The following is a 24,135-nucleotide window of genomic DNA, read 5'->3' as shown; positions in this document are numbered from 1 at the left end:
GGAGTATAAGTCTTCCAGTTTGTGAATTTTTTGATCAGTGCCCACAAGCATGAGTTCTGTCTTTTTAGTGTTAAGGGCCAATCCATTAACACATATCCAACTTTGGATGAGAGAATATATCCAGTTGATTTTGGTTTCAGCAACCGAGAAAATACCTGTAATAGGAATGATACACTGAGTATCATCATCGTAATTGGTGAACTCTGTCAATACTGTCCAAAAAGTCAAGGAAGGGAACCGTAAAGATGTTGTAGAAAATTGGTGAAAGACAGGCTCCCTGCGAGACTCCCTACATCAGACCCATGAGGTTAGCTTCTGCAATGTTACTGCTCACTCGCCCTTGGTGCTCTTTGAGAAAAGAGGTGACCCATGCGGCTGCCGGGGCCGAGAAGCCTGCCACCTCCTTCAACCTGGAGACTAAAACTGATTGGTCTAACAGGTCAAAGGCGGCAGAAAGGTCCAGCAACATCAGCATGCAGGGGCTACCTTGATCCATATGGCGAAGGAGCCTAGATTTTAAATCAAGCAGTGCGGGCTCAGTGCCGTGTTTTTCCCGAAAACCAGATTGTCTCTTGTTTAGGATGTCAGTAGTTCTTAGATACGTTAGTATCTATGCCCTGACAGCTCCCTTAATCTGTTAATGTACGCGTTTGGTGTGGCGCACCCGTCAGGTGTGTATTGTTTTTGCTCATCTGGAACCAATCCTCCTCCCCTTTGCCCTTGAGACCTGCATTCCAAGGATGTCCCTTCACCTGTTCTCGTCAGATGGGGCCTCCTTACGAGTATGGAGGCAGCCATGCCCTTAGTAAGGGCATGGCTGCCTCCATACCGGGTTCCAGTACTGGGTTCCTTCCATGAGGAATAACCGGGTCATTCCAACCTTGGAGGACCCGGTAATTCCTCATTGAGAAAACCCATCCCCATTCCCATTTGAGCCCCCAGAGCGCTCAATGGGAATGGGGAGGGAGCTAATAACGGGCTAGTTAATAACGGTTTTACCAGGCATCCTTACCGGGTCCCGCAAGAGAACCTCGTAATAGGGCGTCCCGTGATGAACGGTGCTGGTCCCGTACCGGAACCCTTCATTACGAGAGCGCCTGGCTCGTAATGATGCCCATAGAGTTTGTTATACTCCCCCCTTCCCGTCTTCGTTGTCTCTGTACTCATGATCAGACTTTACGTCCATGTTACTGCAAAGATCATCTAAGAAAGTCAACTTGCGTGATGCAGAGCCGGGGTTATGTTGTACTCAAGATCAATAACCACTAGATTGTATATGTTTTCCCCTTTGCATAGCCCTAAGCATGCGGTGCCATGCCCTGCTGAGCTGTCCGCACGTACCTCTGAACGATTCGGTTTTGTTCACGTCCCTCCTTCCTGTCTTTTCCTTTCCCATTCTAGTGCAGCCTGCTCGCCCTTATTACTCGCTCATCCTCCTCCGTACGTGCTTGTTCCCTTGACAGTCTGTCTATCTGCAACTTCCTCTGCTTTGTTTCTTCAAACTTACATGTTTCTTGCTTAATTATCTGCCTTCTCCCCTGTGCCAAACTCTGCCTCTTTCTTGTCACTCCCCTTTCTCTCCCATTATTCCCTCTCCTTCTCTCTTGGTTCCCTTTCTAGTCTCTCTGCTCGTTCCTTATTCATATGCACCTTCACCCTCCTCCATTCCCTTTCCACCTATCCAATTTCTCCTTCTTTTCCCTCTCCCTTTCTTCCCATTCCCTCTGAGCCTCCTTGTCCCTCTCTCGTCGTTCCTCCTCCTCCACTTGAGTCGCCCCGTTATGTCTTCCCTGATGTTCCATATCCAAGACTTCTATGGCCCTTGTTGCTCCTTCTGCTACGCTCGTTGTCTTTCCTTTTAGATTCAAAGCTATGGCCCTTGTTGCCCCCCCCATTGTCTTCCCTTTTAGCTTCAAAAGTATTTGTGCCGCTATCCATTTCTCTGTATCTATGCCCTCAAATTCTGCCTTTGCTCTCTGTATCCCCTCCATGTTTGCTTCGTTGCTGATGGCTGGTTGCCCTGTGCCTCTTGAGTTCTCCTCTTGAGTATATGGTGGTGGTCTAGATGTTGAGTTTGAATACCCCTCTGCCAACCGTAATTCCCTTAATGGGTATATCCCCTTGTCGTCTTCTGTGTCATCTGATACCACGCTAGGAGGGTCAGGAGGAGGTGCGGAAGACTCAGGATCCTCTTCCTTCCTCTTGGTTCATCATCCATACCCGGTCTGCCGCCCCTTCTTGGAATAAGCATTTCGCCAATTTCTTCCCCTTATAGGTGTCCTGTAAGTGTGTCAGTAGGGATTGCTGCACGTCCCTGGAGAAACTTTAGTGCTCTTGGCCCACTGTACACTGTACTTAATGATTTTATCTTTGTATGGTGGCAGGGCCTTGCAAAGTTGTTGGATAGGGGTCAGACCCCCAATCACTCCCTGGTACATGGGGTACATTATTTGTTTAACTGACCTCTAGTGAAGGGTATCGATAATCCGCTGTCAGGAAAAAGGGGTTCAACTGCGTATATGTAAACTTCAACTGCTACAAACTCACTTGCTCTGCACATTACATGGCATGCTCCACACACAGCCCCGCCTTCACATCTGCTGCCTTCTCCGGCACCACCACAATCCTGCGCAAGTGTCTTCTGCGCACCGCCGCTCGTTCACCTCCATACCAAAACTCTCCATCCTATGCAATAACCTAAGGGTGACGCCACCAATCTAAGCCTCGGACCGAATGAATAAACAATTTGCATCACACACAAAACAGTGACCCATTGCTCCCCTTCCCACACAAATCACCCAACAATTATGCAACCCCACAGCTGTTTTACCACCTCTCCAGGGCAGAGTATACTTCTATTTTTTTGTAGTTAACTTCACCCTTTGCGTCGTCTAACGTGTGAAACGCCTCTCTCCAGGAGACTTAACCAGTTAATACATTTCCGCAATCTAGAATAGCTTTAGCTAACCACTATGGGAATACCGTCATCTATGCTCCGGGCTACAATGCCCAATTCACAGGTATCCTTTATTTACATACTTCTATGATCCAAGCCATTCAAGTCTATAGTCCTGGTTGTTCACTAAAACCTTTAACCTCGAAGACCGAATGCTCCCTAAACATAGACAAGGGACTAGCACCTCCGCTCCGGTCCCCACTCAATAACACTACTACCAATATTAAAACACACTACTAATATTGTCAACAATACCTTCCTCCTTCCAGCAATTACCCAACACCCTCCCTTATACCCATATTGCCAATTGTCTGGACCAATACTTAAGTTCCGTGCTTGGTGACGCTGCTCGGCCGCTGGCTCCCCGTCAACCGCTCGCTTTGCCCTTCCGGTCTGCTTTGGACTCCTCACGGACTGTGGGCGGGATAATTTCCAAAACGGCTCCCGACAACCTTTCTCCGGTTAGCTCCTTCCCGGTTTTCTTGCAATGCCCGCAAGGGTCCCACAGCCTTTCAAGTCCGGCGGCAAAGGAGGCAGCTTCTGGCCAGGCTGACACCCCAAACCGTCACCTCTGCTACCAACTTGTTAGGGAGAACTCCCAAGCAAGCAGGGTGGTTTGCTCCAAGTTTGGGGACTCCGAACTCATGGAAGGCCTAACTCCTTCCCCTTCCCGAAAGGAACGCGACTCCAGACAGGTAGCAAGTTCAACTGTGCTTTATTACAACCAACAAACCATCAGGGATAGGCATGTGGACAGAATTCCAGGCACACTCTCAGTTAACACTTGCTCGCAGGCAAGGTTTTAGGCAAATCTGCGTCACAATGAATTCACAATCTGGCCCCTTCTCCAGCAAACCTATTGTATATCGGGATTGGGTGCTGAGTAGTTGTCCACCTATAGCGGTCCCTATAGAGATTTGCTTACTGTCTTTCCCATGTCAGGTATCTGGCCTGGATCAGCCCTGAAAAGTGTTACTTCTAAATTGTTTCAGTATGCGGATCCAATGATTGGTAGGTGACCCCCGCTACCCACCCCTAGGGCCATGAATTGTGATTGGTTGAGCCGCTCGCCCCCAGGCCTAGGACCCAAGTTGGTTCTCAGCTCAGAGTGCACCTGTTCAAGGAAGCATGTGCAACTATGTCTCTGTGTTATAAACGTGTGTGTCCACCATCGACTACGAGAGTGCTCCTTCCCCATCGTGTAACTTCGGCTCTCGTTGTAACAACATTGTTGCCAGCCGCTGTCTAGCTCATGGGATCTCTGCTCTTCTCAGCCATCAGTTCTTGGCTCCTAATCAGCTCTGTCGAACCACGTGTTGTTAAACGGAAATCGTATTGTGCCTCCTTTGATTTATATTGGCCTAAGCCTAGTCGCTCTATGAGGAAAACCACGCTGCAAAGATTCCGATTTTGGATAGACTTTGCCACCATTTTAGAATCATCCGCCATTTTCATTTCTGTTCATATGTTTTCTGTTCTAAAATGGTGGACTGTGTTTTCAATTTTCAATCAAGCCTATCGGCCTTTGAGTTCTGTTAATGGTTAGACTGTCCAAGAGCCGACTGTTTAGACTAGGTAATGAGGCCTTGTACTGAGCATGAACTGTTGTCCTAGCATTGTCTGTGCTCACAAGACTAATCCGCGAACACACCTCTGGGACAATGAAGTGCAAACGCCAAGCGTGGACACAGACCAAACTACATTGTGAAGGGATATAGACTAAGGCTTACCGCAGGATCTGAGAATATACATCACCATTGTAACTTGATGGAAATGCAAACTCATGTAATCCTTCTGCAAATTATTGTATAAACCAAATGTGAACTAGGCACAAACTCTAGACCGCAGATTATTAACGTGAAGAGGGGCGGACAATATTACGCAGAAATGTATAAAAGCACAAAGGTTTATAATGTCAGGCACTCTCTCTCCTCTCTTTGACGGGCTGGTACTCTTTGCGGGGTGTTGAGAGCCAGATAGCTATCTGTGTTTCTTTGTAACTGTGCAGAATAAAAGATCTGTGAATCTTTCTAGCCTGGGATTGATGTATTTCCTTTTGTGGTACTCAGCCTCAATATTTTCTTGTATCTACAGTGTCCACAGACCACGTTTGTGAGCCCCTGGAGCTCTGAATTAGTTTGAATTTAGGAGAATTATTCAGGTCTACTGCGCTAGTTTTACTTCAGTTCAGGGGAAATAATGTCATTTGTAACAACAGGGCCTTGGCAATGGTCTCGTTCCACACATGACAGTTCTCTGATTCCTGCTGTATTCAGTTCAGCCTTAGCTTTCTGAGTTTGTTGTGGCCTTCTGTGACTTTCGGAGCCATAGTCTGGTTCCTACTGTATGTGCTTGTCCATAGTATCCAAAGGACAGTGGGCCCAGTGTTGCTGTGTTCTGTTGGGTTTGTTGCGTGTGGGCTTCTGCAAGCATTTGCACGATGTCTTCTTAGCTTCTTGCTGTTTCTGCATTGCTGTGACAACTAATGACAAAATAATAACGTGCAGCCAATATGTACATGTTGCTGTCCTATAACTCATAGAACTGTACGCCTGTGTTCTTCGTGTATTTGGGTGCGTGATTATGTCCCAATGTGCGGATGGCACGTGTGCATCATGTCTGACGCTACTATGTTGTGTTGTCTCTCACGACTGGATGCATGGCTTCTTGCCGCTTTAGTCAAGACTGTCAATAGAGTTGTCTTTGGTTTCGTCCTGCGGGTCTTCATCCACCTTGCATAATGTTTGCACTTCTCTTGTGTTGTAAGGTTGGCTGTGAGGGTATCTTTCATTGTACTTATCCATCGGAGGTGCAGTGGGGGTTGGTGTGAGCTTGTGCGATCGGCGGCCTTATTGTCTTTGGTTTTTCTTCCAGTTCGAGTGTTTGGTGGGTGGGGAACAGGGCCTTATTTCGATCTTCCCTCTTCAACGCATTTTTCAATTCGATCACTGTGAACTTCTTAGCTTCAACTGGGATGCTTCACAATATTGTCGCAGGATTTGCAACTAATGGAAACTCTGCTTTTAAAATCTGATTAAGAGGGGGCAAGTCCTGGATACATCTCCACAACCCCCCTTTAGATTATTTAATTGGATACACCACAGTAGTGCACGGGGACTCTGATGGCAATAAGATTCCCTGATTCATCAACACTGAAATAGTCTTAAATATGCCTTTATCAGCTTCTCAAGAGATGGGGCACTGTTTTGCTTGGGGTCAAATTGCTCCTGGCTTGAGTTTTATTTTAACCTCACCAATTTCCTTCAATAGGCCTACATTATATCGGCCCGTAGTACAAAGGACACTTGGCACTTTTTCTATGTCTTCTTGAAAGAACGCTGGTCTTTGCCGCACCATTGCCATTCGCTGTGGGACTTTCCTTTTCTCAATAAGTTCATCTCTGAACATATCTTCATCTGTTATGTCAGTCAATCTGTAGCCCTCCTCAAAAGCTATCACTGTTCTACATGCTCTGCATTCATCATCTACTCCTTCAAGCATTGCTATTTCCCCTCATACTATAGCTGCTTCTAGTTCTATAGGAATAGTCTGCCCTTCTTTCTCATCCATAGATACTTGTGGTCTAAATAAAAATTCATCAGGTATCCTCACAATTTTCCCTACTAATCCAGGTAGCCATGTTAATAAAATGCTCACCCCATACATGAAGACTTCCGGATCTACCGGAACTCCACGTAGAGCAACTTGTCCTGTAAATGCCAGTATACATTCTCCTACATTTAAATAGTGTATTCCTGGAGTGGGGCACACTATTCCTTGATCAGTGAATGAAATCGTCATGTTAGGTTTTGTCATCAAATCTCTACCCAGAATGTTAACTGGCATTTGTCGCGAATATAACAAGGGGACAGACATGTCACATTCCCCTAAAGAAACAGGTAATTTATCAGTTAAATTAACTAAATTCATAGCTTCAGAGAACCCTTGAGCATTCACGGCAAAACCTGACATTGGATATTTTCCCTCCCTTATACAAGAGCGAGTCACCCCAGTGTCTACAAGAAAAGAAAAAGATTTGTCTTCTATTGTCACCCCGAACCTTGGTTCCTCTTGGGTGTCTGGTGTTACTGAGAGTACTGAACCCATCATGCCACCCTGATAGCTGTCCTTTTGAGGGTACAAATGTATCCATGTCCCAGTAAAAGGGTTCCCTCCTACCACAGTGACACCCCCTATCCTAGGTGTTAGTATTTGCCCTGTATTCGCATTCTGTTGTGTCTGCATAGGTGCTTGTTGCGATTGCCCTGGAGGTGGGTGCATTTGCATTGACCCCTGCTGCTGTGCCTGCTGTGCTTGCAGCGCCTGTGTCTGATAGGATGTGTGATCCTGGGCATAGCCTTCTTGTGTTTGCGTGCTATATTGTGTCTATTGTGTTGCATGCTTCCTTGGCTTCTACATAAGCGTGAAATATGCCCTGCTATCCCACAATTCCAACACACTGGGGGTGGCCCTCTGGCAAACCCACCATTATAATCTCCCTGAGTATTCTGACTTCCACTGTGGGCATTTTGAAATCCACCTTGGGTCTTCTGAAATCCACCTTGGGTCTTCGGAAATCCACTTTCTCTTCCTCTAAATCCTCCGGAACCTCTTCCTCGCGTCCAAAACCAATACCCACTTTGATCCACTGTGTGTACATTTTTCACATGCGATGCACCCATTATTTCTTGTTTTCCTAAGCCTTCTCCAGTTGTCAATACTGCCTGTTCTATAGCCAATTTTAACAATTTCTTCTGAACTAACTTGGCTTCCTCAATCTTACTGTTTTCATCTTTTTTCTGTTATTCTCTTGTAATAATCGGCAATGATGCATGATAGTCAACTGTATCTCAGCCCACAGCCTCGCTTCCATTCTTACTTGTTTTTTCATCTGTCTCTGTACTTGTTCTGGCAATCCCTGGCACAAAATATGATAGAATAGTGCCACTGTTTTTTCCCCAAGGCTCACGCGTCTCAAGCTGCCATTTCTCTTGAATATCCTGAATATGATCAATCGGGTCTTCATCTTCTTTCATTTTACGTGTCATAATTGCACCCATATTTGATGTATTAGGATACTGGTCCCTGAGAGCCCTTCAAACATATGAGCTACAATCATTAAATGGCGCTCCATCATGCTCTGTGTTTTGTGCTGTCACACCCGCATATCCCGCTCATCTCTAAATGTCATCAGCTCTCTCTCCAAGAATAGCTGCCAATAGACCTTTTATGTCCCGTATGGCCAACATATTTCCCCCTGTCATTTCCTCTAATTCGCATATGCACTTCCCAGCCCCAAAATCAAACTAGATAACTAGAATTTTAAGTTAACCTGATCCATCTGAGGCCATGGAATATATTGCTGTGTTGCTCTGTAGCAAGGGGAACTGTGGGAACCCCATCCCATAATTGGACATCATTATTCGTTTACCCAATGATGGGGGTAATCGTCCCTATTCATCTTCGTGCTGGTAATGACCTTAACCTACTCAAGTAGGGTCGGGATTCTCCTCTCACACTACTTCATCGTCTTTGGTGAAGTTCGGCATATGGTGTAGGATCTGGTATTCTTTCCTTAGGGTGTTCCAGATCTGACCATCTTACCTCCTTATCCAAGTTTTGGCTTCCCAAGAGGGCACATGTACCCTCCCTTCCTATCTCCTGACCTGACTCCCTTTCTTCATCTGACATTGCTCTACCCCACCTGGTGTGACTATCATCCTCCTCTTCCCTATCTAAATTTAGTCTATTCAAAGAAAGTGCTCTGTGTTAATCACTAAACACGTTTACCTCCTCCTGCGTTCATCACTAAACACTTTTTGGTATCCGGGATCATCTGCCACTCCCTTGAGTCTCATACTCGCTGTTCTGCCTTATTTACTGATATATATTATCGATCCTCTCCCTAATAATTGCTGTATCATATCTTTCCTCTTCTTGTGCTACTTTAGGTATTTCTTGAGTCAATTCTCTCATTAGGAAAACTTTGCTTACCATTTCCCATTGCCCTGTATTTCGTCGCTTGGTCTTATTCGTTCTTTAAGAACGAGACTGGCATCAATTTCTCGCCGCCTTCTATTCTGTTTTATTTCTTCTTCCACTTCATTGGCTTTCTTGCCTCCCTTCTTTTCCTGTCTTCTTCTTGCTTTCGTGCCTCCCTTTTTATTTCTTCTCTTCGTTCTTCCCTTCGTTCTTCTCTGTAAGTTTCTTCCTTCACTCTGTGTGCTTCTAATTCTTCTCTCTAGTTTTCTCTCCTATCCCTTTCTTCTATTTCTTTCTTCTGACTGTCATACTTTCTTTGTTCCTCTACCCGCTTTTTGTCTTTCTCTTGTTCGTCTCTATGTATGTTTTCCTGTTGTTCCCTGCTTTTTCTTCCTTGTTCATCCTCCCTACTTTTTTTCTCGTTCCCTATCCTTCTTTTCGTCTCATCTTTGTCTTCCTTTTGCCTCACTTCCTCAATACTTTTCCCTTCTAACTTGAGTAATATCTGTCCTCCCATCCATTCGTTCTGTACAAGCGTTACCTCATCGCCCAATCCTTACCTCCTGTCCATCTCTTATTTTCTCTCTCTATATCTGTTGATATATTCGATCTCTCGCCTTGTTCCTCTTTACCCCGTATGAATTTACACGCGTCTTCCTTCTTTTTGCCCTCTTCTGGACTTTCATCGCTACTATAAGCGGGGGGTGAATATGTCGGGTTACTATACACTGCCACTGCTTTTAATTCTTTCAAAGGATAGAATCCTGTCTCTTCTGCATCTACTTTCTTAGTTTCAGGCAGAGTGAGAGGAGCCGAGGGCTCGATTTCATCCCCTATATGCTGATTAAGCATCCACTCTTCCTGTGGCTGGTCCTCTTTTTCCTCTTGATACATTTCCCAAAGTTCTGCAACTGCCAGTCTTTTCTCCAATTTCTTTCCTGTGTATGCAGTGTGCACATATGTGGTCATGTGTTGTAATACTGCTTTTGACAATGATCCACCTTGTGGCCATGGCATAAACATTGTATCAGCTGTGCCCTTTACACATTTTGCACTATACTGTTTGAGTTTAGGCGCATGTCATGGTAATGTTTTAAAAAGGTGCATTAGAGGAGTGTCCTCCATAATGACGAGTCACAATTAACTGTCGATACTTGCCAGAGCGTTGTTATATTTAATATATCTCTATTTATCTCAAAGGTTATTGCTCAACTCTTTTAATCTCAAAAACAATTAATATGAGCAAGTACCATCAATTGCTACTCAATCCTCCTTTGTCTCAACAACCTATCTGCCTTCTGACTGGCACCAATCGTTTACTACCACTTTAACTCAAAACAACTTCACTTCCGACTTTCACAATTTATCACTTTTCAGAACTGCATACATCAAATAATAATCATAATAATAAAACAATACTCATTAACAACCCCTGTGATGACCTTCTCTGTTCCCTATAATAATTTATACTAAGAGCTACTCTTTTTTTGCTTCAAATTATATTACCCCATTAAGACATCACCTTCCACGGTCCTGACCATGTGTATTCTCTCTCTTAATCTTCCATCTAAAATTTGACACGTCTTCTTCCATCTCAAATGAAATAGGATTACCTAGGCGTTCCTTTATCCAAACAAAATTTCCCATTACCCACTTATTTTCATAAAATATCACAATCCCGCCTCTTTAAATTGACATTTCCCATATAAAATTTACATCTGTTTAATCGACTCGAGGCCTTCGGTATCGACTCCTCATCCCATCCGCCCACTTCGCCTTCTGTCTGCGGAGCACCCATGGAAACCAAGCAGGGATTTCTTCAAAGAGGGCCCTGCCCACCGTCTCGGTTCTTCTTGCAAGTTTATTTGTATCGGCCCCTCTCCACAGGAAACTCTGCGATCTTTCTGCTAATGGCAGAGGATGCCCGACCGTCCGAAACTCTGAAGTAAAACTAGTTTAGATTGAAACCACCTGCACCGCTACCACATGAGCTTATGCCCTTGGAACGTGCATCTGTTACTGGATGGGATTAGACCAGAATAATTCTGAGACCAAATAACCAGACAAACTGAAGAAGATGGCAAGTTGCTGTTTTATTAGCAATTATCTAAAACAGGGAGTTTACATCGAACATCCACAGACGTATGCTTGTTCTCAGTGATTTCCACAAATAAAACAAATACATACTTCTTTATGCATCAGAATGACGTCATGCTACATGGCAATAGGGAAAAATCTATCAAGGGTCGGGATTGGTTAAGGGACACATCTAGATATACAATCATATAGAGCTAGGTTTGTTATTGCCTGTTCGATATCAGGTGGACAAATGATGCCTACCTCTTCATATGTGTCATTTAAAGAAAATCAGTTACAGAGTGTTTCATTGGTTTCTTAAGCTATAAGTTCCTTTGTTATATGGACTAATACAATTGGTTTGGCACGCTTGTGCCATGTCTGGAACATTCGGTTCAATTAGCAACACGTAAACCAAGGTGCAGGTAGATAGCACATGAGGCTGCCCTACCACCCAATTAGCCCAACATCTCTCACCACCCATGGCTTCTGCCATGAAATTCTCTTTGTACTTGGCCTTGAAGAGTATTCTCGTCCTGGGAATGCAACTGGAGTGAGGACATTCACTATCTTATCTGGAACTCCAAGTTCAAGCCCTATTTCCATCCTCAACTCACGTGACAGGAGACCGCGATTCTGCTCATTCAGTAAGCTTTTAAATGTTTTAAATGAATTAAGACTGGCATCTCCTTTGGTCTTTCTTGCACCTTAATGTGAGAGGATTCATCCTCTGCACACACGTTCCTCATCACCGTAGATAGCTGACCTTGACTTTTCAGTTCTTGACTTCAGGCCAGACAGCCTCCCAACGCAGCTCCAATAACCTGCTATTCTAATGCGACACAGCCTTCCATTTTCTCTCCATGATTCTTTGGCTTATTATTTCATGATATCAATGTCCAGTTTCTGTACAATGGCGGCTCCGCCTGCATTCTATTTACTACTTATAGCTAGCCTATACGATGACTTGATCTATCTTGCGTTTCAGCGTATATGTACATTCTTTATACTTCTGATTTCTGCAGCGCCTTTTAGAGTGCAATCTTATTCTTTTACAGTTTAAGGTTCATTTGATTCTTTACTTCGTCATTTCTCCTCTAGGGTCCATACATCATGCTCATTCAGTATTTCAGGACGTCGTGCACTCTTTCTTATGACGTAATCATTCAATTTTCTTAGCGCGTTCTCATATTACTTCAGGGAGTTCCTCCTGAAGGCTGTCATCAACTCGAGGGTACATTCGATATGGTCGTCTTAATAGATACCGTCTTCCATATAGTCGTTGCGGTATTGGTACAATAGCTGGTGTTAGACAGGACACAGTCTCATGGCTCCAATAAAGGGAAAGGAGGAGGGTAAGATCTCCTGCAGATATGTACTCCTGCTCCTCTACACAACATTTAAAATGTCACTTGGAATTTGATAGGCAAATGAATGAGTTAAGTTCATTGACTGACTTCCAAATTAAATATTTTTACAAATACAAATAGTTTTTGTTTCTTAAAGATTTTGTTGGTGTTCCACCAAAATCATGTGTTCCATTGTCTTAACTACCCCTTTTTCCTACTTAGCGTTTTAAACTGTTTTCTTTAAAGTGTGCCCTTTCTGTTTCCCTGACCCTTAACCCCATACTTACCTCATTCCTCTTTGTATCAATCCTTGGCCTTAAATGCATGTGTAATGGTCTAACTTTAGACGGTCTGTCATTCGGACATCAACCTTTGAATCGACTACCTCTTTAAAAATGTGTGAGCTGTTTTTGGGGTTCACAGTTTCACATGACAACTTTTTCATGAATAAAACTAAAGTGGGCATATTTGTGTGCAAATATTACACAATACCTTTATAATGGTGCTCATTCTACACCAAGAAACCAAATTCCAAGAGTGGGCTGCATTATTTAAACTGGCAGTGCACAAAACGTCGAATCCCAATCGGAAGGAATGCAGTGGCCAGAACCATGGTGCCTAATAATAGCAAGCAGTGATCACATCAGTTCAGAAGGACGAGAGGAAATGGCAGTGGCAAGAGCCTGGAAAATCATAGTGAGACAAGCTCTCCACCATCTTCTTTTTAGTACGATTGGACCTCACGAGATGGGATGTGTGACAGGTGAGAGGATGGGACTGGGGGAGCCGTGGGAGCAGGGAACTCTGTGGAGACGGCACACAAGGCAGTTTAGCCAGAGAATTTTTGACAGAAAATGAGAACCTTCCCGTTGCCCTGCCAAAGGATTGGAGTAGCAATCTTCATGCACACACTGCAACCTTGCTGATTGGTTTTCAGAACAGAGATGTTTGGCGGCAGCAGCAGCTCGTGCAGGCATCTGAGAGCATGGAGAGCTGAGCTCTGCAGGCACCTGCATGCCGTGGACAAGGGACACTTCTTACGCAGCATCTCACCGAGGACTGACAGAACTGTGGACCAAACGTGATAGCGCTGCTCAGCAACAGGAGTTCAAAATGTCGAACTATTTTGATAAAGGCTGGATCAGCAAAGTTAGGCTGGGACATGGAGGACAAACTGAAGCAGCATGGAAATTAGTAAATTCTAGAAGGAGTAATCCATTCCACTCCCTTGCATATTCAGTGCGGCCAGCTGATGCCAATCTCACAATCGCTAGGACCCTGGGAGATACCACCAGTGTACAAAAGACCACAGTTGATATCGAGAGTTAGAGTTATAGTAGTCATGATTGGGAGGTTAAGAGCTGGAGAGTGTGTGGATGGGCAGTGAGAAGGGTGGATGTTCTAAGGGGAGGCAGGGAAGCAGGCAGAGGCTATAAAGGAGGAGAAGAGTATGCATGGGATGTATAATGTGAGAGAAAGGGAGAGAGAGACCAAGGGAGAGAGAGAGAGAGATAGGTGAAGATGTGAATTGTTCAGGCGGAAAAGTCTGAGGAGGAAAGTGAGATAGTTAAGGTGGAGGACAATGAGGAGTAAGTGCAAGACAAAGGATAGGGTCTGTCACTGGCACAAAGGGGGTACAATCCTAAGGCCCACTGTGACCCTGTTTAAAATTACAAGGAATCTGACATCTGCCCGAGTCTAGATGATGCATTTCTCCAGAGATGGCAGCGGCATCTACAGAGGAGTAGGACACTCTGACAAGTTTGACAATTTTCCATTCACTACAACCAAGAAACCTATGCTGCGGCACTTAAATCACAATGGCTGCCAGTAACTTGTTGACTGCTGGCTGGATGCAGCCTAAGGGCGAGAGCGAAGGACTGATGTGCTAGGGTCCTTATGAAAGTTTGGTTTATTCATAATACTCTGAGCTTCCCATTACCTTCTTTTCAGTTTTCAGTTAATGGGGAGCACACAGTCTTTTTGAGTTGTATAATTAGTAACCTTGGCTCTGAGTTGTCTGCTGGTACCTCCGCTGTGACAGATGACAACACAAGATTGATGGAAGTGGACCAACGTTAATAGTTCCTTTTTCTCAGTTTCAAGATATCACACATGGCTGATCAACTAATGGATACAACATTTGCTGATTACTATTGTGACGTTGTTACACTAGGCAGCTCCCACATCACGTGGAGAGGGACATGGGGCTACGGGAAGCGGAGGGGCAGGAGATGGGAAGTTCAGTTGATGTTTGGAGTAGAGGAATAAAGACGTGTTGCCTGCTCCTCTTGTGTTCTCCTCCTCATGCATGAATGAGTGAGGCAGTGTGGATCGCCGGCTAGACCACGGTAGGTGTAGATTCTACACTGGCGACGAGCAGTTGTTAGAACCAGCATTGCTACAGTCCCTCCTCACAGAGGCGCGAGTCATCGAGGGACAACGTGGAAAGGTACTGGAGTGCGGACGCGTCGGCCCTTCCCCATCCAAGTGCAAGGCGTGTGAAGTGCCCCAGCAGAGACAAGGCCTGTGAGCAGCTGCCTCTGCCTACCCATCACGGATGGACGGACGTTCGAAGCAGAGGGTAATTTCCCACTAAACCCCACGCCCATATCGCACGAAGACGTGTGAGGAGTCCCGGGCAGCTGAGACCCGTGGGGACTGCCTCCGCCTACTGAAGCAGGTCACTGGCAGGTGTGTAGGCCCCACGTGCACCTGCTGGCCGCGGTTGCAGCCAAGGAAAGCCGAGGACCAAAAAGCACCACGCTGGAAGCAGTCGGTCCGGAAACAAGCACATTTCAGACGCGCACGTGTGCCCAGATCAACATTACACCAGGTGGCCAGCAGAAGGCATGCAGTCGGGCGAATAAGTGAATACCAAGCAAATCAACGACACATGCTCTCCCAGGAGACACCATTCCGAGAGCAGAGCGCAACAGCGCATTTCACATGGAAGTTTAACCCTGCGCTCTCCAAGTAATGCAAATTTAAACCTGTGGGGACCCAAGCAGTCACAAAGGAACCCCATAGAATAAAAGGGTCAGTTTGTAGTTAATTTTTGCTCCGCACCACCCTGCCCATATAAGAGAATACAGTGGGCAAGATGTCAGGAGATGAAACTCACACTGTTCCCCTCACCAGCTTTGCCTTCAAGAATTCAGGACAGCCTCATCACACAACTGCCCACACACTTTGATCTATTGGAATCCAGCAGTCTAGGGTCTCGCTGGAAGAGATGGGTAAGGGATTTTGAAGTATGTATGAAGGCCATTGGACTTTTGGACGAAGAAATCCAATAGGCCCCAACATCAGAGACATTGTGGATGAGTTCCCCACAGGCACGACGGGCACACATGCACATCTCAAATCAGCCCTAACAGACTATTTCACCCCACACACAAATGTGGACAATGAAAGACACATATTCCACACATCCAAACAAATCAAAGGGGAATCAATGGAAACATTTGTCATGCGCTTGAGGCTGAAACTGAAGCATTGCGACTTCAACAATTACTCCAACGATGAATCTCTGCGATTTCAAATCATTGCAGGTTGTGAATGTGCAGACTTCAGAAAAAGGCGGCTACAACAACCTTGTACCCTATATATTCAGAAGCAAGTAGAGGAAGAACTCTTCAAACTCCTCGAGGCAGACATCATAGAGCCCGTGGAAGGGCCCACAGCATGGGTGTCACCCATACCCAAAAAGGACTCCAAGACATCCGCATATGTGTGGACATGCCACAGCCAAATGTAGCCATCCTACGAGAACAACACCAAGCCCCTCTCATCTCTGATATGGTGCACTTGCTCAACAGCGCCACTGTGTTTTCAAAGCTAGACCTCAACAAAATGCACCACCAGCTGGAACTAAACAAAGAATCATGACACATCACCACGTTTGTCTTCCATTTAGGACTGTATAGGTACAAGCGCCTCAGTTTGGGGGTTTCCTCAGCTGCCGAAATCTTTCAGGCCGAAATACACAACATCATAAAGCACATACCCAACTGCCTGAACTACAGTGATATTTTAGTTTTCGGGCAAGATCTGGAACAACACCCTCACTCGAGTATGCATGGCCTTGGAGGAACCCCAACTCACCCTCAACAAAGAGAAATGTGAGTTCAGGAAACAAACCCTCCGTTTCTTTGGACACCTGTTTTCATCGCAAAGAAAGATCCCAGATCCAGAAAAGGTAGCAGCGCTCACTGATGCAGAGCCGGCCAAGAATGTTTCAGACCTGCGCTCGTTTCTTGGGCTTGCCAGCTACTGCACCTGCTACATCAAAGACTTTGCGTCAGCAAGGGAGCCTCTCACAGCACTCACGAAGCAGCACACACAGAATTTGTGTGGCCCGACATGTGCCAACAAGCGCTCCAAACAATCAAACAGTGGATATCAGATGCCAAAAACATGGCCTATTTCAACTGAAAAAGAGAGACAGAAATGATCCATCATGCCAGCCCGGTAGGCATGGGTGCTATTCTAACACAAATCGACAAAAGGACATCTGCATGAGGCACTTCATCTCATATGCGAGCAGGAGCCTCTCAAAGACTGAACAAGCCTACTCGCAGGCAGAAAAGGACGGACTCGCAGTGGTGTGGGCGTGTGAGCATTTCCACCTCTTCCTAATTGGAAAACCATTCACCGTGGTCACAGACCAACAAGAGCTGCTCTTTATATACGGAAATCCTCAATCAAAGATGCCCCGGAGAATCGCCAGATGGGCACAGAGGTTACAAGACTACAGTTTTAACATCATTCACCACTTCGGAAAGGACAATAACCCTGCAGACTTCCTATCACGTCACCCCTGTAAGGAATCACTGTCTACATTCATTGCATTGTGCATGAAAATACGCAGAGGTTTGATCCCGCACCAGATTGCACAAGAGACTGAAAATGACCAGCGCTTACAGGTCATCCTCAGATGTCTAGAGACTGGCTGCTGGAAGCAGGAAAGCAAACTGGGAAAGGCGCCTGTGATAAAATAAGGCAGGATATCACCTGCTTGGTGGCTGTCAAAGAGGAAATGGCCAAGACGGACGGAGGACTCCTACTAAAAGGAACAAAAATAGTGATTCCCCGAACACTACGAAAGAAAGTGCTGGAACTAGCGAATGAAGGACATAGAGGCATTGTGTCCACAAAGAGAATGCTTAGGCAAAAGGTGTGGTTCCCTCCCACAGCTAGACTCCCAAGTGGAAGACTTACTCAAACTCTCTCCCTCATGCGCTGTCATCAAACCACACACACAACCAGAACCGCTACAAATGACAGATCTACCAGAAAAGGCTTGGGACGCAGTAGATTTCTTTGGACCGTTAGAAGGGGGCAAATACATACTAGTGGCTGTGGACGAATACTCTCGTTACCCAGATCGGAAGCTAGTGCCATCCACTTCTGCATTCCACACCATACCCACACTTGGACAATGGGCCTCCCTTCATGGGACAAGACGTTAAGGTGTTTGCGGAATACATGGGTTCCGCACACCACAGGATCACATTTTATGGCCACAAGCAAATGGCGCGGTGGAACGTTTCATGAGTGATATTAAAAGAAATGTGCGAATAGCCCGACTGACAGGGGAGCATGTAGAGCAGATATTATGCCAACTGTTGCGAGACTATCGCAACACCCCACACAGCACGACAGGAAAGACTCCTTCGGAGGTAATGTTCAGCAGGAACATGCAGACAAGACTACCTCATGCCACCAGCTCAGAAGAGAGATACCAAGGAGATGCAGAAATGAGATAACAGGACACCAGAAATAAGGAATGCATGAAAAGGTGAGCGGACGAAAATAGGAGAGCAAGAGACAATGACACGGAACCAGGGGATGTCATTATAGTGCGTCAGTCACAAACCAGAAAGAATGTGGCTGCCTTTGTTAAGGAACCCTGGACTATGACACACGTAAAGGGCTCTCGTCTCACCAGAAAGTGAAAGGAGGAGCATCACCAACAATTCTTCACACTTCAAAAGAATGCCAGGCGTCATCCCGTCAGGATCATACACCCCAGCTCCTATAACCCAAGGGTGGGATCCGTCCTATGAGGGTGATGGTGAAGACTCATGTGAAGAACAAGCACAGGCACCTCACAGGGAAGATGAGAACGTTTTGACCCTGCAAGTACCAGCCCGGCCTCAGAGGCCCTGCAACCTACCTCAGAGACTTATAGAGGAAATTAACTAAGGTGCATCGTTGTGTTTAGGCGGGGGGGGGGAGAGATGACGTTGTTACACTAGCCAGCTCCCACATCACATCGAGAGGGACATGGGGCTACGGGAAGGGGAGGGGCGGGAGATGGGAAGTTCAGCTGATGTTTGGAGTAGAGGAACAAAGACGTGTTGCCTCCTCCTCCTGTGTCCACCTCCTAATTGCATGCATGAATGAGTGAGGCCCTGTGGTTAACCGGCTCGACCACGGCATGTCTAGATTCTACAACCATTATTAAAATATCCTCTTGTATTTGCCAGATGAAGCATTAACAGGGGAGACCCTGGTACCCTCCCTTTGTCTGTTTCTGCCTTCTCCCTTCTGCTTCTGCCAACCCATCATATACACTCTCAATGAACATCCTATACTGCATTGTTAACATCCTTCGTTTTGACCAGTTTGTTTTCTACTCAGCGTGCCTCTTTCCGGGTTTTGCGGCACGGTGAAAATGTGGCAGTAAATGACACTTTACCGCCAAGTTCCCACACCACCAAATTCCAGGTGTGAAAGTAAGCATTTGGTTGCAGAAGGAAATTCCACTACCTGTAATTCTTCCATAATCACCATGGAGCCCCATGGAATCGGAGAATGGGGATTAACACCACCATTCCTTCACTACTAATCCCGGAAATGTAACACAAGTGCAAGCGGCGGTAATGGCAAACGGGTCTGATAATAATTCGCCATGAATGACTGCCAAACTTGTAATGAGGCCTGATATTTTGACCTGCCACCATTACCCGCCTCCTGGCATTTTCTGTGCACATAGAACACTATTCAGTGCTAATTTAATGCTTACGGGACATTGCACAATGTCTGCCCATGTCAATTACCATACTCCATTCAGTTCATCGCCTCTGATAGGTGGCTGAAGACATCCGAACACAGCATCCAATCCCCTTACAGCTGGTTCAAGTCAACCCCTGCCGGAATGCTTGCGTTTTTAACACTTTGCTGTCCGAATACGTACTAACTGGTAGCTGCTCTTATTCTAATTGTTATTTGGCAGGAATCCCTCTCCCTATCAAGCTTCTAGTAAATTGTGCAATTATAAAAGCTCTAGGTGAAACTGGCAGCCTTTCTGTTCTGCAAGTCGATAAATATGGTATTCATAATTAACGGTGGGGGGCGCGCGGGGGCTACAGGGACTTATGGGCTACACCTTATGTTTCATTGGGGGGGGGGGGGAGTTTCATTAAAAAACAACTATGCCATTCATGAGCTGTCGGGAGAGTGGGCGTTCACAGCCCGCAAAGCAACACAAGGGGCCTTCACTCCTCTGTGATTAGAGCGTGCTCAACTTGTTTCAACCCCTTGCAACAGGGCGCGTAAAATTTAATTCCTTCTTCTTGTTGAATGTAATAAACTATTATTTTTCCCCAACACAATGATATTTTGTTTCACAGGAAAAGCAAAGTTCAAATAACAATCTGATTTTAGGCAAAACCCTTTTTTAATGAACATTCTGTGATTTTTGGGAAGTCGGAGTTGGGACAGGTGGGTCATGGAAAAATGAGGCCTGTCTGCTTTTGCTATTTCTTTAATGGGGCCTAATTAGGACGGCAGCCAAACCACAAGATGATTTAAAACAGAATAAACCGGCTGTGACTTAACAATTAGCACAATTTTGAATAGAAAAAGAGCAGACTAAGTTTGAACATAATTTGTAGGTGTGAAAATATACCGTGGTACCCATCTCAGGAGGGGACCGTACACAATATTAGTCATCAGCTCTGTCAAGTGGCCCTTCCTTGCTCTAGAGGCGTGGTATTCCAAATGTTTATGCTGAGAAACCCCTTGAGTACAAGTATAGTCGTTGAGCTCACACCTTGAACAAAAATAGTGTTGCTAGGCCCCCCTAGATGCCATATCTACTTTTTTTCTAATTAAAGCAATAGCCATACTCCCTTTTCAAAGATGTTCACCCCTCCCCAGCCATCTGGCCATCCTTTGGGGCCCCTTAAGCGGGTCCGACCCTCAGTTTGAAGACTACTGAGGAATGGGGTGACACAGATGGCCGGGTGCTGCCATCTGCTGCGTGATGCAGTGTCCGGCTATGGTTTGTGGTGCAGCTACTAGTCAACCACATCACTATCTTTGAACTTGGCAGGGATTTGCCACAAGGCAACTTAATCAACATGGCCCTGTTTATTAAAGTTACTATCACCGATAGAATTTCCGAGAGATGCGGTAGGACTGCCCGTGGAGACCGATACCCTGCAGAAGTGAGGTGCTCGATGGCACAATCTCCTGGTGGTAACTTGCCACCCCTGTGCGCAAACCACCTTAGTCCTGGATGTAGGCTATCGGAAACTCCAAAGCTCTGTTGAACCATACAGTACCACATGACTTCAGCAAGCTGCGGACAAGAGCATGCAGGACCGGCCGACTGTCAGATGCTCACTCTAGGATAACACAGGCACAGGAAATCCAATTTGGTGAGCTACCGGGAAGAAGCATCGGTCTGCAGAGAGGAAAGGGGCAGACCATAAGCACAAACCGCCCCGAAAGAAACTCTGAACCAATCACAGGTTCAGGGTCCAGAATCTGCACACCTACAACCCATTATCTCAAGACCAACGACAAGGGTGGGTTTTGGGGAATAATAGAAGAGCACAAACAGCCAGGTGGTGTGGGAGCTTTGGGCAAGCGGAGACCAGGCGAAGGAGAGTGTTGGAGAAGAAAGGAGCACTTTGGAGGTGGTTGGAAGAGAGGAGAGGAGGTGACTGGGATAGCAGAGGAGGAGGAGAGATGGACGAGAGAAGCGAAAGGAGTTTGGATGAAGGAAGGGACAGATCATGAGAGCAGGGTAGAGGAGAGAGATAACCCAGAGGTTGGAGAGATAGGTAGCACAGCGATTCAGGAGAGATATAGCCCAGCTGTTGGAGAGAGATACTTCAAAGGTTGGAGAGGGATATATCCCAGGTTTCAGAGAGATATATCCTAGAGGTAAGGTCGATACATACCATTACAGGACTTGCTGGTTGATGTGGGAGCTAAGTTTATAAACTATGCTGTTGACACCCACATTGTTGTTTTTTGCATGAAAGAAGACCTTAAAGCGAACACCCACTGCACTCAATATATTTTTAACCACTGGCTAATGGATGAGATCAAATTGGCTAGGTCCAACTCAAAGCAACATGTTCTGGGGAATTGCTAGACTATCAGTTGAGCACTCCAAGGAAGTCAAACGATTTTCATGTGAATGATTTGGACTGTTGACCCACACAATAAGTATTGAATTCACAAACATTCAGTATTATTGGGGTATTTGGAGTTTTAGGACTTCAAGTAAGTATAGCTGGTAGTATAAGTCTGAAGGGATCTTAACTGGCAGCCAGAGACTTCCAGTCTCATCAGTCCTTGTATTGTGCATTCATAGGGTGAGCAGCAGACTCTGTGCTGCTGTAACAGTGAGCCATCTAGTGTCCCTACGTTTAGCGTGTTGCAAACAAACCCCCAATTGCCTATACAGGAAAACTAAAATCTCCACCGTCAAATCGGTTGGAGGCATATACACCAGAGGAGACTATAATACCACCAGGAGCTACAAGGAGCGGGTATAGGCCTTCTCCCATCATTTAATGTTGGTAGCTGTACTTAGATGTAGTTATCTACCCTATGCAATTGCTCCATCATTTCAAAGCTCCAATGTCACCTTGCACAGAGCTCTCTTTGAAAGCATTCTAGATTAGGTAAACTCCTTGTTCCAAGACTCACGCTTGCACAGAATCTGAATGTATCCCCACTTTCCTGGATTGAATATCTCCTTTCTTGGTGATCACTGCTTTAAATCCATGCCTTGCCTAAGTACTTTGAACAGGAAACTTAATGTGGTGAATTTCTAAGCTTTCTCACTGTTATTTTACCTTTCTGGTGCAAACATTTGATTAATTTATACAACAATGAATACAAACAGAATGGACCTCAGACACAACCAAATGCCATAATTACAAAAATAGTAGCAATAAACCATCCCATTGGGTCGCCCCCCCCTCCACTCAAAAATGTCAGGCTCCCCTCCCCCACTCAAAAATGTCACAAAAATGTCACAGCAAATTATAGTCAAACAGGATTATGGCTTCAGAATCATCATGCAGTTGTCAAACTGAGTAGAGTAGAAAGATGGGAATCCGCTACAGACGATGATGACCATATAACATGCAAAACATTGTCAATATAACATCACAAAGTACACTGTTTGGTCAGTATTGGCCCCCTTTCAATAGCTTAAAGGGTTTTCTTCAGAAACATCTCATACTCTATCCTCATTGAGTCCAGCTTTTCGGGAATAATAGGGACCGTGGAGCGCTTTGGTGTGCTGCCTCCGATCCCCTTGATTGTGAACAACACCCTAGTCCAAAAAGAGTACAAGCAAGGGCACCACGATAGCATGTCTCCTAGTGTTCCCACATGTTCACGTCCGCGCCAGCAGCATATTGTATAGTAAACCCATTGAGTGCATTTTGCATGGTTTGTAACAGATTTGCTGAACTATTATATATTGGATTTTCCTGTTTTTGATATTATGAGGGGCACAGCTGATCAAAGATAAGCACGTAAATAGATCATCACAATGTATTATCTCATTTAGGTCTTCTGACCATAGTTTGGCCAATGCGTCATTTCGACCCAGACTATAGGTATGCTAAGTTTGTAAATGTCCCTCAGTCTAGAGAAGGTCTCCACATCTAGTGTAATTTCAAGTTCTGTAGAGGATTTCTCCCTGTCGTGCATATCATCCTAAATTACCTCCTCTACGTGTGACACTAGAGACATGCGGGATAGCCATTCACATGGTCAGAATGCCAGGACCGTCTGAATTTGTTGGAAAGGTTTAGGGATGACATTTTCATACAGGTGCTTGATCGGGGCGTCTTGCGGCAATTTCAGATGAGATAGGAACTTGGAGATTTGGGCCTTTCCCGATGTTATTTTAAGATAATTTCTGCAATTGCCCTCTCCCTGTAACAGGCTGCAAGTCTTTTGACTTTGATTCGTGGTAATGAGTATCTGAAGCTCACAATAGTGAACCTTTCAAGATTTCTGGCTGTTTTCTGAGTAAGAGTGTGGCTATAGCCCTATCCCACAAACCAGTCATCTAATATACTTAATTTGTCCCCTCATTCTTTGGTTTAGACTTGAGGTATTGATTTCTCTTCTGTCTATTCAAAAAACCTACTTGTGAGCCTTAAAAAAGACATGTAACCACAGGAAGAATGCACCATGATCTCTTTAAGCAGCAGTAGTTGGTCTTATTGCTATTTACACAATCAAATGTGCTTTTCTCAATGCCAGGTTGACAGTGGAGCAAACATGTGATATTCACAACACCCTTGCATACTTCAGTATGGGCTGCACTTTATCACTGATACCTGGAGAAGCGAGACTCCTAAGCAGGTTTTCCCCCTTCTGGTCCTCCAGTGTATCCTATGATCTTAGTCATCATTTCCAAAAGCAAGGCAGAGGGGCTACAATCATCTTCCGATCATCCTCCTCAAGAATCTTCCAAATCCGCTTGCCACATGACCAAAT

The sequence above is a fragment of the Ambystoma mexicanum genome, chromosome 4p (assembly GCF_040938575.1).
Source record: "Ambystoma mexicanum isolate Mex_15411 chromosome 4p, UKY_AmexF1_1, whole genome shotgun sequence".
Lineage (NCBI taxonomy): Eukaryota > Metazoa > Chordata > Amphibia > Caudata > Ambystomatidae > Ambystoma > Ambystoma mexicanum.
Note: the sequence above shows the minus strand (reverse complement) of the source record.